A 15827-nucleotide genomic window follows, 5' to 3' on the forward strand; every position below is an offset into this window, starting at 1 on the left:
AAGTCTGAAAAATTAGAAGCCATTCTAGCAGCTCTTGCGAACTGTCCCTCAACGACAATTTTTTCTGATGTTCAGGGTGAGAACTAGAGTAATGGAGAAAGGAATTAGAATATGTCTCCTTTCTAAAGATGGTAGCCACATATTGTCCTCTGATGTTGTCCTTGCTTAACAGGATATCCAGATAGGAAATCTTCCCCATCTGGAAATCACTGGTAAATCTTAAACATTCCGTGGTACCATTCAAATAACTTATAAGTTTGTGAAATAAGTGTGCGTCCCCTTTAAAGATGATAAAAATATTGTCTAGGTAACGAGTGTAAAAATATATATACTCAAAGGGGTTGTTAATAAATATGTATTCCTTCTCCCAAAAGGTCATGACAAGGTTAGCAAAGCCAGCTCCACACGGTGATCCTGTAGGGATCCCCTTGGTTTGAACATAAGACTCATCAAAGAGGAAAAAGTTGTTAGTCAAAATAAGATCTAAAAATTCTTGTACTAGGTAAAACTCGTTAGTATCAATACCCTTTCTTAAAAGGACCTGTCCCACCCAATCAATACTAAGCTCACATTGGAATCACTGTATATAAATCCCTAACATCCACGGTGGCAAAATTATAATCAGTAACATAAGCTAAACGGTTTACATTTTCTAAAAAAAGACCACAAATCTTTACATACTTGGGTTTCATCAATCAAAAAATGTTTTAAGATGTGGTATACAAATTTTGCCATGGGGTAGGTTATTGAATTACACCCGTTGACAGTTGGACGAAATGGAGGGTCCTGTACATCCTTATGAATCTTCGGAATTCTGAAGATAACTGGGACCTGTGGGGCTGGAACAGTAAGAAAATTAAAAATATCCACTGAAATGCTTGCATCAATAAATAAATCATTTAGGAAGGATCTACTCTTCCTGTAGGCAGAATTAACTTCATTTAGTGAAACAAGCATGTAACAATTGGTATCTAACATACATTGCATTCTTAGTGTATAAAAGTCATTGTCCATGATAGCAATACCTCCCCCTTTATCAGGTTGGGGTCCCTAAATTACTACTGACTAACCTTTTCAATAAACTTTTTGGATGTTGTGGGACTGCGTTAACCTGCACTGCTGTCTGGATAGCTCATCAGCACCCATGGGAGCAGTTGTGGTGCACCAGTGCAACAGTAACAATGAGAACTGTGTTCATGTGTTTGTGCGTGTGTATGACACAAAAAAAAGAACTTATGTCAGTGTTGTAAGAACATTTGAATGTGTTTTTCATTGCTTGTTATACTGGGAACTTGCACATGGTGTGAATTGGAGCATACGGCATTGGAGCATACTGGATTCCTGCATGTGGTATGAATTGGAACCATGCAGGGTTCAGCTTGTGCTCTCCCTACTACCCTGATAAGTTTCCTGCTGTGCTGCTTGTGAGAGCATATTCCTTGGCAGATAACTCCCAGCCATCATTGGGAGTAATCCTAATGTAGTATTCTCTCAGACCCTGCCTTCCCAAGGAAGGCAAACGAACATCGGCTATTCATTCTGCCCTCCATATGCTGATCATTTAACTATGGTCCACATGAATGCTGACATGCTGCCTTTGTGGCAGTGGGTCTGTGTGTGTGTTTTGTAACACTGCAACTATGTAGAAAGCAAGGTGAGGTTTTTAGACATTGCACGTCCTACAACTAGAGTGACATTTTCCCGAATAGAGAGCATTTCGTGCAGGTATACAAGCCCATAGAGAGGTGGAGCTCCTTTGTTGGTAACTGAGAGAAGCTTGCTGTAGGTAGTATAGCTGTAGTACTGGCAGTAAAGAGTGTTTCCTGACTGAGAGGGCTAGAGGAGAGTTATCTCCATGTATGGTGGTGTTCAACATGGCTGCATTCTCTCTTAAAGTATTCTGGTGGGAGAATCAGAAAGAATAACTGTACTGCTGTGCTTAACTGTATTAATTATCTTTAAAGCAGGACTGTGCCAGTATCCTAAAACAGGATGAATTATTGGGTCTGAGTAAGGTACCTGTAAGTAAGGTTTTACTTTCTGCAGCTGAACTGTGTAACTGAAGAGACTCCAGTCTGACATTGGTGATATAAACTAGAGTTTATGAGCCGAAACTAACAGTAAACATGAAACTGCTTTCTATTGGGTTTCTACCTAATAGTGGTATAGCTAGAGCAGCATGAAAGGGATGGCTGCCCCGGACACAAGATATTAGGGGGCATAGTCTTCTGGTGCCAGTGTTACAGTTGTACAGTACCAGCATTCAGAAATGAATGCCATCACTGCATTTGTGGTTATGACTGAAGTGTTGGAATGCATTGTTTGTTGTAATATAACAGTAGCAAGCAGCTTGTTTTGTCCGTAGCAAGTGGCTTCCTGCAGTTCTAAGGGAAAGAGCTTCTGTACTTCTCAAATTTCAGAAATCGTTTTGTTTCCTTAACAGATACAGGAGGGGACACTAGTTTTTGGGAACTGAACAAAGTGACAAATAACCTAGCTATGGTTCTGCCGCATACCTCCAGTTTGATAGGGATAATTTTCAGTAACCATTTGAAATGCTGGGACCTGCTAGACCAGGTCATGAAAAGTGGAGACTGAATGTCCAAAACAATGGGCTTACATATACCAATTCTGCATTGACCATTTCCCAATATATTCCCTTTTTTCCAAAGTATGGTGATCTTGGAGTTAGTTTACGTAAGTTCAAGGTGTGTGTGCATGTTGTGTGTGTTGCAGGTGAGCTGCCCCCTCCCCCCGGAAAAAAAAAGTATAAAAATTTAAGCAATGTTAGAGATTTGCTCTTCTGCATTTCAAGTCTTTTTTTTTTTCATACATAGTGTAGTCATCTTGGACTTGTGGTACTGACCCTGCTGAACACTATTTCTGTTGATGGGTTTGGTATGTAGCGTTACCATCTCGGACTTGTAATACCGCACCTGCTGAACACCGTTTCTATAGACAGGTTTGGCGCACAGCATAGCCGTCTCAGACTTGTAATACTGCCTCTGCTGAACACTGTTTATGTAGACAGGCTCTTGCTTGTTGTGCACATGATGTTCTTCGTGTTTCACTGTGGCAGTCATTACATTTGGGTTATCTGCTTGCAGTAGCCCTCAGTCGGCCTGATTAACAAAGCCTTGGGTCCTGCGTAGGATGCTGTCCCTTCTTCCATGATGTCAGGGGTACAAAACATGCAGCCGACACCATTACATCAGTCTTTCTTGCTGTGCGGTGCCCGATGCAGAAGCAGTTCGCAAGTGCCGGTCGGCCGACTCATGAAATTTTTGTTTTCGAGTTTCAGAACCGAAGTCTTCAACTAAAGCTAAGTACCCCATTGGGGAAACTTTTTCTTGCTCCTTACCAATGTCAGTAAAAGTTAGTAATTGCATTACTTGTGGAAAGCAAATACCTCACAAAGATTTTCATTCGTACTGTATTCCTTGTCTGGGCCCTGACCATGACGTACCTTGCTGTCAGTTTTGTGCTTTATTTAATCAGCGCACTATCCGTCGTCTATATATTTTTGCCACTAAATATTTCGGTTTAATTATCCAGAAATGTCGTCCGTTAGCCATCCGACTACCGGGATTCCAAAAAATGTAAAGATAAAGACAGAGACAGGCCGCCTAGGTCCAAAGCTGCCAGCGACGCTTCTCCTAAGCCAGTTCGCCAGTACTCAGTGAGGCGCTTTCGCAGCCCCTGATACCCACTCCTTCTGATTCGTAGGCCTCTACTGAGACCCATTCGGAGTCCGGTATGCCGCGAGATGCTTCAACTGTAGAACCTGCGGATGTCTTTACCTTGGATGGGTCTGGAGCCGCTGTGCAGGCACCGACTTCTGAGGGTGTATTCAGGCCTACGGACTTGCATATTAAACCAATGCCTCCTTCTTCACTTAGGCCTAAATCTCAAACCATGCCTAAGAAACCGATGCCCAGGTCGCATGCTCAGGCCTCTGTGCCTAGAAAACAAATAAGAATGGCTGAAGATCTTATAACTTTAATCAGGGGAAGCCAACCTCCCCCTTCTAAGAGACCTAGGACTGAAGTTTTTTATGAATCTTTTGACCAGGATTTTGATTTTTCTGATTCTTCTGATGATCTGGATTTGCCCTTATCTACTTATGAGGATTCTGATGCAGAGGACGCTATTCCCTCTGCTTACCCTCCAGAGGATTTTTCTTTTGGTGAAACCTTACATACTCTGAGAGCATTCCCACTGGGAAAGCCAGGATTTTTCTGGTTCAAAAAAGAGGCTTAGGAATTTCTTACTCCTTCCTCAGCATAGGCCTTTAGCTATACCTCCTGAACTAGACATTGTTGATGATGCCTTTTTGGAATCTAGTTTGGGCCCTGATTCTTTGCCTCCTGCTCCCAGAAAACCTGACCGAAATTACAGGGTTCCTGATTCACACACGTTTCTTTTTAAAAATCCTGTTGGGGATCCAGAGACTGTTTCACAGGGACCCAAGGGCATTAAGGCTTCTATTGCTAAAAATCCTACCCCTTCTGATAGAGACTCCAGGGCACTGGATAGATTGGGTAAGAAGGTTTACACTTCTGCAACCTTGGCCATTAGGACTTTAAACTGCCAGTTTCATATGTTAAAGTATCAGCAACATGTTACTGGGTTGCTTAAACAGAAAATGATGTTGATTTCTGACCGTGTTGAAAATAAAGAATTACAGGATTTAATGCATTCTGCTGAACAGGTTGGTAAACATACCATGCAATGTGGATTTGATTCATTAGAGGCCTCTTGCAGGGCTGCTGTTACTGGGTCTGTGCTCAAAAGGCATGCTTGGCTTAAGGAGCAATCTTTACCTGATCATGTTAAAGCTAAACTGTTGGATGCTCCCTTAAATCAGGACCGCCTGTTTGGCAACAAAGCTGAGGAAGCTCTTAAAAAGATGGAAGATGAAGCTAAATCTATGCAAACTGTTAAAGATTTCTTGCAAGTTCAGCCTCCTAGATTTAGTAGGCATTGGCCATCTAAGAATTGGCCCTTTCCAGCGCCTTCCAGGCCTTCTCAAGCCAAACCCCAGACACAGCAGAAACCCCAGATTTCAGTCCCTGGGGACACACAAGACTAAGTAGTGGGGGATTTCCGCACCCAAACCTGGGAGTAGTAAGACCCCCCCCATGGAAAACTCTCAATGACTTGCTTTTAAAACTTCCAAGCACTTCCCAACTGAATGTTTCTTTAGGCGGAAAAATTGGTCTGTAGTCCAAAAACTGGGAACTCATTACCCAGGACAAATGGGTTTTAAATATAGTGTCCCAAGGATACAGATTTCATTTCCACACGTTACCAACACCAAGCAGGTGGCCAGATCTACCCCCAAATCAGTGGGCAGATGACCAAAATCAAGTTCTCTCTCTTAAGCATGGGGGCTATTCAGTTGGTACCAGAAGAGGAAAAGGGGCAAGGTTTCTATTCGAGACTTTTCCTGGTACCCAGAAAATGCAATACATGGCGTCCTATCCTGGACCTTTCTACTCTAAACACCTTTCTGGTGATTCCAAAATTCAAAATGCTGACTCTTCACCAGTTGCTTCCTATGCTAGGCAAAGATACATGGTTGGCAACACTAGACTTAAAGAAACATACCTGCACATCCCTATCAGGGAGTCTTGCAGAAGATCCCTATGCTTCAAAACAGGTTACATGCACTATCGGCTCTCTGCACTGCCCTTTGGCTTATCTACTGTGCCCAGGATATTCACAAAGTGTCTAGCTCCAGTCATTGCATTTTGCAGGCAAAGAAATATTCAGATATACTCATACTTGGACGATTGTCTAATTCAGGCAGAAAGTCAGGACATACTTTTGAATCATCTGGCCTTTGTTCAGTGGGTGCTGATTTGTCTGGGGTACCCCATAAACAAAAAGAAATCACACCTGGTACCCTGTCAACAAATTATATTCCTGGGAGCAAGCTTGAATACAACTTCCCAGATGACTTTTCTCATGCCAGAGAAACAGATTCATTTGACAACCTACTTCAAAAAAGTGGCCACAAAAACCCAGCTATCTGCAAGGCAAATACTGCAAGTCTTTGGGGTTCATAGCCTCTTGCATTCTTCTAATTCCATATGCAAGGCTGCATATGAGGAAATTATAATGGTATCTCAAAAGTCTATGGTGTCAACATTCACAGGATCTAGAAGCAATGATTCCTATCATATACCTTGCCTACGCCTAGAGTTCTTTTGGTGGGCAGAGGCCTGCCACCAAAACAGGGGACTACCATTCACACTACCCCCTGCTGCCCAAACCTTAACAGACGCATCAGACTATGAATGGGGGAGGGTCACCTGGCAAGCAAGTGCATTCAGGGCAAATGGAACCCAAGTCAAATGCACCTGCACATAAATTAAAAGGAAATGTTAGCTGTACAGAATGCTCTGACAACCTTCAAGGACCACATTCTTCCAGGACAACTAATGGTTAAGACGGACAACACCACTGTCATGTGGTACATAAATAAGCAGGGGGGTACACATTCTTACTGTTGCATTGTGGAACACAGCCTTGAGCTACCAAGTGAATCTACAAGCTCAATTCCTGCCAGGAAAACTAAATACATTGGCAGTCAGACTAAGCAGAAACCTCACGGACCCACACAAGTGGAAACTGGAACAAAGGATTTTCAACATGTTGACAAGCAAGTGGGGGAGCCCAGATATCGGTTTGCCTCCCCTCAGAACCATCAATTGGACACATTTTGCTCAAGGATTCCCCACAAGCTAGCTTGGAAAGTGGATGCTCTATCCTTCAGCTGGAAAAACCTATCAGTGTATGCCTTTCCTCCTCTGCCTCTGCTCTCCGAGGTACTACTAAAGATCAAACAGGACAAGCCAAGGATGATTTTAATTGCACCAGACTGGCCAAGTCAACACTGGGTACCCCCTCTTGTGCAGTGTGTCATGCTTGGTCCCATGGCACCTGCCTTAGACTCCTACCATGTTGTCACAGCAGGAGAACCAGATTCTGCACCCTCAGCTGCAAACCCTGAACCTAGCAGCCTGGCTAATTACCTAATCTCTCCTTTACCATCCCTCAGTTAATCAGTGATGGATATCATTTTAGAGGCAAGGAGGCCTAGTACTAGAAAATCTTATGCTGCAAAATGGAAAAGATTTTCTGATTGGAATCAATTTCATGGGATGAGCGCAGCAGTGCCCAATTTACCTCAGATTCTACAATACTTGACTGAGATGCTTCATAAGAGCTTGTCCTTTTCCTCCATCAAAGTTCATGTCTCAGCCATTTCAGCTCATTACAGCACAGAACCTCCCCTCTTCTCTCACCCACTGCTCAAGCAGTTCCTCAGAGGGGCCAAAAATTTAAGGCCACCCAGGAGAGCTCCAACTCCAGCCTGGGACCTTAACTTTGTCTTGGAGAAACTCACTCTTCCTCCTTTCGAGCCAGCTGCTACTGCAGATTTAAAATTCCTTTCCTGGAAAACAGCTTTCTGTTTAGCAATCACTTCTGCAAGAAGGGTATCTGAATTACAGGCCCCTATGGCATTGGAGCATTTCATCATCTTTTATGCGGACAGGGTGACCCTCAGAACCAATATCTCCTTCATGCCCAAGGTGGTATCCGGTGTGGCTCTTAATCAGTCCATTCATTTGCCTACCTTCTTTCCTAACCCACAGAACAAAGGAGAATGGATATTGCACTCCTTAGATGTGCACAGACAACTTAGACAGGACTAAACGTCAAAGGAAATCTGAACAACTGCTGGTGACATTTGCTGCAGGGACAGAGGAGAAAGCTATTTCAAAGCAAACTATTTCAAAATGGATAGGACACTGCATTCATTTCTGCTATAAGCACCATGGAAAACCTATCCCACAGGGCATCAGACCCCATTCAACCAGGGCTGCATCTACCTCCACAGCCTTTCAAAGGGGCATTATCAGGGACATCCTAGAAGCTGCTACCTGGAGTTCTGTACATACTTTCACCAAGCATTATCATTTGCCAATTTTCTCTAAATCAAGAGCTGGCTTTGCCACTGCAGTCTTGCAGGGTCTTATAGCTGGTCCTAGTTCTATTTAAACTCCTCCTCCCAACCTTAGCTTTGAGAATCTACCCAAATGTAATGACTGCAACAGTGAAACACGAAGAACATGGCACAGTTGTGTACCCTTACCATAAATGTAGATGTTCGAGTGTGTTCACTGTTGCAGTCCTGGCTACCCTCCCTCCAGCCCCCTTTCTTGTTTTGGCTATACCTCTACTCTCCCTTACTATGCTCAAAAAGCTTTTTGGTGTATTTGCTTTTTTGTTGGAGGTATATCCTTGCAATTATAAATTTAATTGCTTCCCATTAGGGGGCACCTGACATCTGGGGCAAGAAAAAGTGATGTAATGGTGTCGGCTGCATGTTTTATACCCCTGACGACCTGACATCTTGGAAGAAGGGACAGCAACTGACGCAGGACCCAAGACTTTGTTAATCAGGCCGACTGAGGGCTACTGCAAGCAGATTACCCAAATGTAATGGCTGCAAGAGTGAATACACTTGAACATCTCCATTTATGGTAAGTGTACATGACTGTACTTTCTTTGCATCAGTTTGCTTGGTTTGCAGTATTGTATCACTTCTGCAGTCCTTTTGACTTTTTTATCTCTTAGTTGGGAGCTGTCCATTTTCCCTGCGTTTCTATTTGAGGTAGCATTACACATTCAGGACAGTGTATGTGAATCTCAGATTTTATTTAGAATGCAGCGATAATTGCCGTGGTTGTAATGCATGTCAGCTTCCTTTTCTGCTCAAGATTCCTTTTTTACATGTATTCTTCTATTAACCTGTGTTTTTAACTATATGAAGAGCGTATTGTACACCTGTGCATTTGCCATTCAGAATCCAAAGTAGGTTGTATCAATTTCCTTAATAAAGGTGATTGCACAGTGGGAAAGGGGAACGCAAAACCCACTGCCTTCCTGTTGGGCAGTTCTGCAGCTGTTGATATAAGTTACCTAGTATTGGTTTGTGATTAATTAGCTACTGTGAGTGACCAGTAACCCATACCAGCATATATGTTTAATCACCACCTTAACTCTCTGATTGAAGCTGGGTTCCCTTAAAGCACACGGGGTGTTGATTAATATATGGTTATCACGGTCCTTGTGAGTTGTTATACTGCAGTGTTACACCAGCAGGAAGTAAATTACTAAACAGACACTTTCAATGAAAGGAACTTTACTTTTAAGAGCTTCTTAAGTGCAGTTCTCAAAATTAGAACTAATCCAAACTGTAAAACAGCCATCAGTGAAACATTCTGTTGCCCTATACCAATTTAGTGTCTGTCTCTCAGAGTCATTATCTCTGAAAAGGGAGAATGACAAAATGTATTTAAAAGCCAGGTAAATCAAAAAGCTGTAAAGTTAAAATAACTTGTTCCAAACTCTTAAAAAGGACATGCAATGCACACACATGCTTTTTATAGGTGTTATTGGTGTGGCAAGAAGGTTAAAAATCTGGTTGTAGTATGTTTACTGTTCCCCACACAAGTTTAACTCTTGTTGCAGTACAACATTTTTAAGTTGATTTAAACTCTTCTTGATAAAAACAGAAATTTAAGTAGCTATTTTTTTCTGTGTTTGAGGGATTATTCTGCCTTCTGCTGTGAGGTAAAGTCACTCAGCATTGGTGTAAGATGTTTAACAGGCAGAGAGCATATTCATTGGGCACTAGTGTTACTATGTAATTACTGACTTCAGTTTATAAGTGGACTGAACTAGGCATGTTTTTGTTGAACCATCTGCAACTGTTCATACTGGTTAGTGTAAGTTAACAGGATGTGAAGATTGTTCTGTCCCAGCAATGCCTTTGGTATATTTGTTGTGAACAGTTGAAAGTCTTTTGCAGCATTTTCCCTAGCTAGAAAAGAGGCGATTGATGCTGAAGGTCCCTTTATGCTGATTGTCATTGCTACAAGCTGATACTGTCCTTACAGGGGTGTCTTGCGGATAAAGCACATAACAGTCGTATACACATTAATTTATCAAACATACTCAAGATAAATTATATGTGGTCGTGTTATTCTGACACTTAAAATTAATACTGATTGGTGCTGTGAGGAATGTCCCCAAACCAGTGATAATATATTTTTGTGAAATGAATAAATTGTTACTTCAGAGTTTTGTATCCAAACTTTTGAGAAAAAAAGTATTTCTACTACAGGATAACTAGCAGTACTGTCTCCTTGTTGTGCTGCTGAAAACTGATTTGGCAAAGTCTTAGTTCAGTAGTTGACTATTTTAACAGTAGAAGTGTGTTTGGCAGTTGCTTTGGGTCAGAGCAAATGACTCATTTTTGGTAGCCCTGTGATTACCTGTGCAGGAAATGGAAGGACTGAGGCAAGATGGGGAGGCTTTGTAGTGTTGTGTGGGGGCTGCCTAGAGGCTTCCATGCCAGAGGATTCTGCCTGCTCATGAGGCAGTTTTAGATTCTATACCAGATTGTATACTGACAGCCTAGAAGAACCGGGAAAGCACCTTGGAGTTCCTGTTTTACACAAGAGTAGTCCTTGCTTTTGGCAAACCAAAGACGGGTGACTAGATCTATCTTTTTAGATAATTTGGATGACTTGTCTACAGTAATGTGGCATAGAGTATCTGTTGCCTCCTGGAGGTGTAACTGGTTGGATTTACTGCATTAGTGGCACATTTTGGGGATGCTGTAGGTTATTGCAGTATAACTTTTATGTGAAAAACAGCTAGGCTAGCCTGTGGACCCAGTGTCTTTTTATTGGGCCATTTACAGCATAAGAAGTGGACAAAAACTGAGATGCATTTGTTGTGTACATTTTTATTAACACCAAAAACAAAAGGAAAAGTTGAAAAAAATCAGAAGCTGTCAAGATGATGAGCTTCACAAGATATTGGAAAACTCAGTCTGAGACTGTGGCATCCACAAAACAATTCAGTTAAAAGGACTGTGTTCTTTCCAAGTGGTATCGTGATGTCAGTGTGTGATATTGGTTGTGGTACCGTGATGTCAACTGTGTGGTATTGGTTGTGGTACTGTGATGTCAACTGTGTGGTATTGGTTGTGGTACCGTGATGTCAGTGTGTGGTATTGGTTGTGGTACCGTGATGTCAGTGTGTGGTATTGGTTGTGGTACTGTGATGTCAGTGTGTGGTATTGGTTATATTTCAGTGAAATGTTCAACACCTAGAGTGCAGAAAGGCCCTCTTCAGGAGCCTGTGGGTGACGGAGTAGAGTGATGGTGTTTCTTAACTTTGGGGGGGGGGGCATGTAGACTAACTCATTTCATTTTTTTTTTTCATGGGGCGTGGCCATTTTGTACCTTGGTTTAAATGCTTAGTATGATAAATTAACCTGATCGATTCCTAATTGTGGAAGTATCTGTCTTTTTGTTGAATTTAAGACTTGTGTAATAAAAAAGCATTTTTGTTTCTTCTAGTTGGATTAGATGTTTATAGCAATCCTTCTGATGTGAAAAAAGGCTTAATGATAGCAGATCAGGTTGTTGAAAATAGTGTTTAGTGTTAACTGAGTCAGAATTCTTAAGACCCTTTTGTATGTTAAAGTTTTTTTTCATATCTTTTTATGGATAATCAGACCCTGTCTTATGTACATGACAGTAAATTTGTTTGTTGATGGCTGTTAAAGTTGTATTTTTCTCTTTCTCCCACAGGACATCGATTAGGAAGGCATACATGCATCTTGTTAACAGAGAAGAGCACAAATAAAAATAAATTAATTGTAAAATTCTGTGTTGCGGAGGTTCAGCTGCAGTGAACTATGGTGCTCAGGTAAGATTCAGAATGTCACAGTGGCCTTGTCATTAATACGTAATTTAAGTGATATTATGAAATGTGTGTGTGTGTGTGTGTGTGTGTGTGTGTGTGTGTGTGTGTGTGCGTTTGCACTTTTTGGGTTATGAACTATAAGTTGTTTCATTGTTTTTGATCTTGGTACATGTAATATAATTATATCCGAAACTTTAGTCATGTAGCTGGTAATTTAGTACCATTTTGGTCACCTGTACATATGGGTAGGTGTGCCTATTGAGATTTACTTGATAAGTCAGTGATTAAACATAAATTAAAAGTATACTAGAACATTGTGTTCTTTCAGGAACTGAAAGAGGAGATCCCCAAGTGACATTTTGTAGTCTTAACAGCATAATTCAGTGCATAGTTAATAACTGCCCTTCCATAGCTTGAATTTCTTATTTGGATGCTTCTTTTCAACCTCCCATTTTGTGACCTTTGCCCCAAATTCCCACCCTTAAGAATGTAGTTCCAAGATGCCTAGGTTGCCCTTGAAATTTATTCCAGTCATCACAAAATTAGCCATTTGCAGTCTCACCTCAGGATGCAAATTACAGAAAGAACCAATATTGGATCACAAGTTAATGTAAAACGAACGGTCTGCATGTAGAGCATGTGTTTAGAATTTGGCAATGTTTGCCCCATTGGTATGGTCTGGGAGCACTAGTATTTTGAACTGCATTGAACTGTTTGTCTAACTTTACTGGAGATCCATTTAAATTTGAACAGAATTAGGGGCATCGCTGTTAGAAGCTGCTTAGAGTTTCCTTTGTAGGACATAGGGACAGAATTAGGGACATCGCTGTTGGAAGCTGCTTAGAGTTTCCTTTGTAGTACATTAGGGACAGAATTAGGGACATCACTGCTGGAAGCCACTTGTTTCCTTTGCTGGACATTAGGGACAGAGTTAGGGACATCACTGTTGGAAGCCACTTGTTTCCTTTGCTGGACATTAGGGACATCACTGTTGGAAGCTGCTTGTTTCCTTTGCTGGACATTAGGGACAGAATTAGGGACATCACTGCTGGAAGCCACTTGTTTCCTTTGCTGGACATTAGGGACAGAGTTAGGGACATCACTGCTGGAAGCCGCTTGTTTCCTTTGCTGGACATTAGGAACAGAGTTAGGGGCATCACTGCTGGAAGCCACTTGTTTCCTTTGCTGGACATTAGGGACAGAGTTAGGGACATCACTGCTGGAAGCCGCTTGTTTCCTTTGCTGGACATAGGGACAGAGTTAGGGACATCACTGTTGGAAGCCGCTTGTTTCCTTTGCTGGACATTAGGGACATCACTGCTGGAAGCTGCTTGTTTCCTTTGCTGGACATTAGGGACAGAGTTAGGGACATCGCTGTTGGAAGCTGCTTAGAGTTTCCTTTGTAGGACATTAGGGACAGAATTAGGGACATCGCTGTGGGAAGAGTTTCCTTTGCTGGACATTAGGGACAGAGTTAGGGACATCACTGTTGGAAGCCGCTTGTTTCCTTTGCTGGACATTAGGGACAGAGTTAGGGACATCACTGTTGGAAGCCGCTTGTTTCCTTTGCTGGACATTAGGGACAGCAGAAGCCTCGCATTCCTTCATTTACAGGCATTGCATTTGTGAATTGTGTTATTGTCCTGCATTTTAGCAGACTGGAAAATCAGTTTGGTTAATTTAGAAAAGTTCTGAATACTAGAGGACTACTATTCTGGATTATTAAGAGGTAAAGTTATTGATATTAAGATTGAAATACTGTGTGTTTTGTTATTCAGTGTTTTCTCAGTCTCTTGCCTTCTCCTGTTTATTTTTGTATTTATAGATTCATAAGATCTTACTAAGACTATGAGCTGCAGGGAACCAGTAAGAAGGTCAGCAATGTCAGCCAATGTTGGTGAGAGTTTAATAGTGTCCACCATTAAGCATGTTTTCCTCATATATACCAGGTACAAATTTGAAATCACCCATTCAGTCATCCTGACTGGTTTTAGAGGTTGCCAGGAAAGTTCTCTGCTTGATATGTAAGAGGAGTTAATTCCAGACGTGTGGGATTTGTTGGGTTAGGTACATGTCTTGCCAGCTGGTATTGCAGGATGAGAGATCTAGAAGTAGTGTTTGGCTTTATCACTGGTTGTAATTTGAGGAAATAGTCCAGGGAGTGCAGGGCCACTCGCAACATGGAGAGCTAAGCAAATATCATCCCTCAGAAGTCTGCATGTCGCTGAGTGCAAGGACAGAGCTTTTAGCCTAACAGAGCAGCTAAAGGTACTGAGACCTGACAGCTTCTTCATGAGGAAGTGCTCAGGTCTGACATGCTGGTTTAGGTGCTTAGTGTGTTTGTGTGTGTCGGGGGAGGAGTTAAATGGGCTTGTACGTTCATTGGGCCTAGAGGAGTTACCATGATGGATAAGTGCAAGGTAGAAGGCTTGTCTAACCACAGCAGAAAAATGGTAGTCAGAGAAGAATTATCAACGTAGGTACCCAGAATCTCTGATGACTGGGTCAGAGTTTACTGGAATATTAGCCATATTGTATGCAGTTGTGATACTAGATTTACCAAAACAAATGATGCTGCATTTCTTAGCATTGAGGGGAAGAAGTTGAGGATAAGATTTGATGACCATCCCCAGTTTGCAGTCATCAGCAAGCTTGGTTAGCCCCTTGATATCAGCAAGTATATGCCAAAGAAGAGAGGGCCCAGGACAGAGCCTTGTGTGACACTGCTGATGAGTATTTATGTGTAGAGTATATACCCCCCACCTTAACACCATGGGCTGTATCAGATAGCCATTTATATATCCAGTAATGTAGGTATGGGTATCTGAATTTGGAAACTTTGTTGGTAATCCCAGCCTGCGGAATAGTGTTGAAAGCCTTTGCAAGGTCCTAGTAGACAGCATGGACAGTCTTCCCTTTATCCATAATATTGATAATACTTTCATATAAGTCTGATATATTTATATATATGTTGTGCAAACAAGATCTGACTTTTAGGAAGTGGTATTTTTATGTCCAGCGCTCTGAGATCACCGATATCCACCGACAGAGCCTACCCTCCTATAGGTTCATAGGTAGGAACTAGACTGTCTGCCCGAGGGCATTTATAAGCCTAGCCAGAGTGTGTCAACTTTCGCCGCCCTATTGATTAATTAACTGAGCCTCTGTCAAGCAGAGCCAATGAAGTCATCCCAGGGGTATATTTTCTGTTACCCATCCACTCGTCAAGGCTTCTGTTGAAGAGTGTTAGTGAGGGGCTCTGCCGAATGTACTTAAGAATTTTGTTCCAAGGCATGGGGAGTCTCTGTGACAGGAATCTATCCCTCCAGCATGTTCTATTTATTGTTGTGGCAAGGTTTAGCTCACTAGAACGCGTGGCTCACAGTGACTTGGATTTCTTTAGGTGGAGTATGTCCATCAATTCTGAATTGGACATGGCTTTGTAAGTCAGGCAGAGATCACCTCTGAGTAAGCAGTATGCCACTGAGTACAGCCGGAGTTTTTTCAGTCGGGCTGCATAGGACATATGTTTAGGCCAGTAATCCTCTAGGTGAGGTGCTTTTGTGCTCTTTCCAGCTGTTTGAAGTGTCTTGTGAGGTACATCCCAAATGGGGCATTGTAATCTATGATGGGTCTGATGAGTGACGAGTAGAGGGGCACTATAACCTCTTTATTTCAAGATGCGAACCCCTTAGTAATTAGATGGACTACATAGAAGGATTTCCTAACTATTTTGGCAATATGATTGTCAATGGAGAGGTTATTATCTACTTGCGTCCCCAGATCTCTTATTGCCTCTTCTGTATTAAGGGGGCTGCCGCCTATGTGGTAATTCATGGGTGTTTTGTTTTTCCCAAACGGGATGACTATGCAATTTTTGGCATTTAGCTTGAGGCCATGACTTTGACACCAGGTGTCTGTCTCAGTAAGGCCTTTTTGAAGGATGTCCGTGTCAGCTGGAGAGTCAATTATGGCTCCCAGTTTGCAGTCATCGGCGAACATAACCATAGTCCTCCTGTGTTTGCCTGTTC

General features: G+C 42.1%; 1 protein-coding gene across 2 annotated transcripts in view; it reads left to right on the plus strand.

Annotated features, from left to right (window-relative positions):
• The window catches only part of NRIP1 (nuclear receptor interacting protein 1), a 528410-nt gene that overhangs the window by 229734 nt on the left and 282849 nt on the right, over window positions 1-15827 (plus strand). For both annotated transcript variants that reach the window (XM_044072152.1, XM_044072153.1), the window contains exon 2: window positions 11682-11799. The gene's annotated coding sequence lies outside the window, so the exon portion shown is untranslated. The remainder of the gene's footprint in view (window positions 1-11681; window positions 11800-15827) is intronic.

This window comes from Protopterus annectens, chromosome 5.part0 (genome assembly GCF_019279795.1).
Source record: "Protopterus annectens isolate FY-2018-M chromosome 5.part0, PAN1.0, whole genome shotgun sequence".
NCBI lineage: Eukaryota > Metazoa > Chordata > Ceratodontiformes > Protopteridae > Protopterus > Protopterus annectens.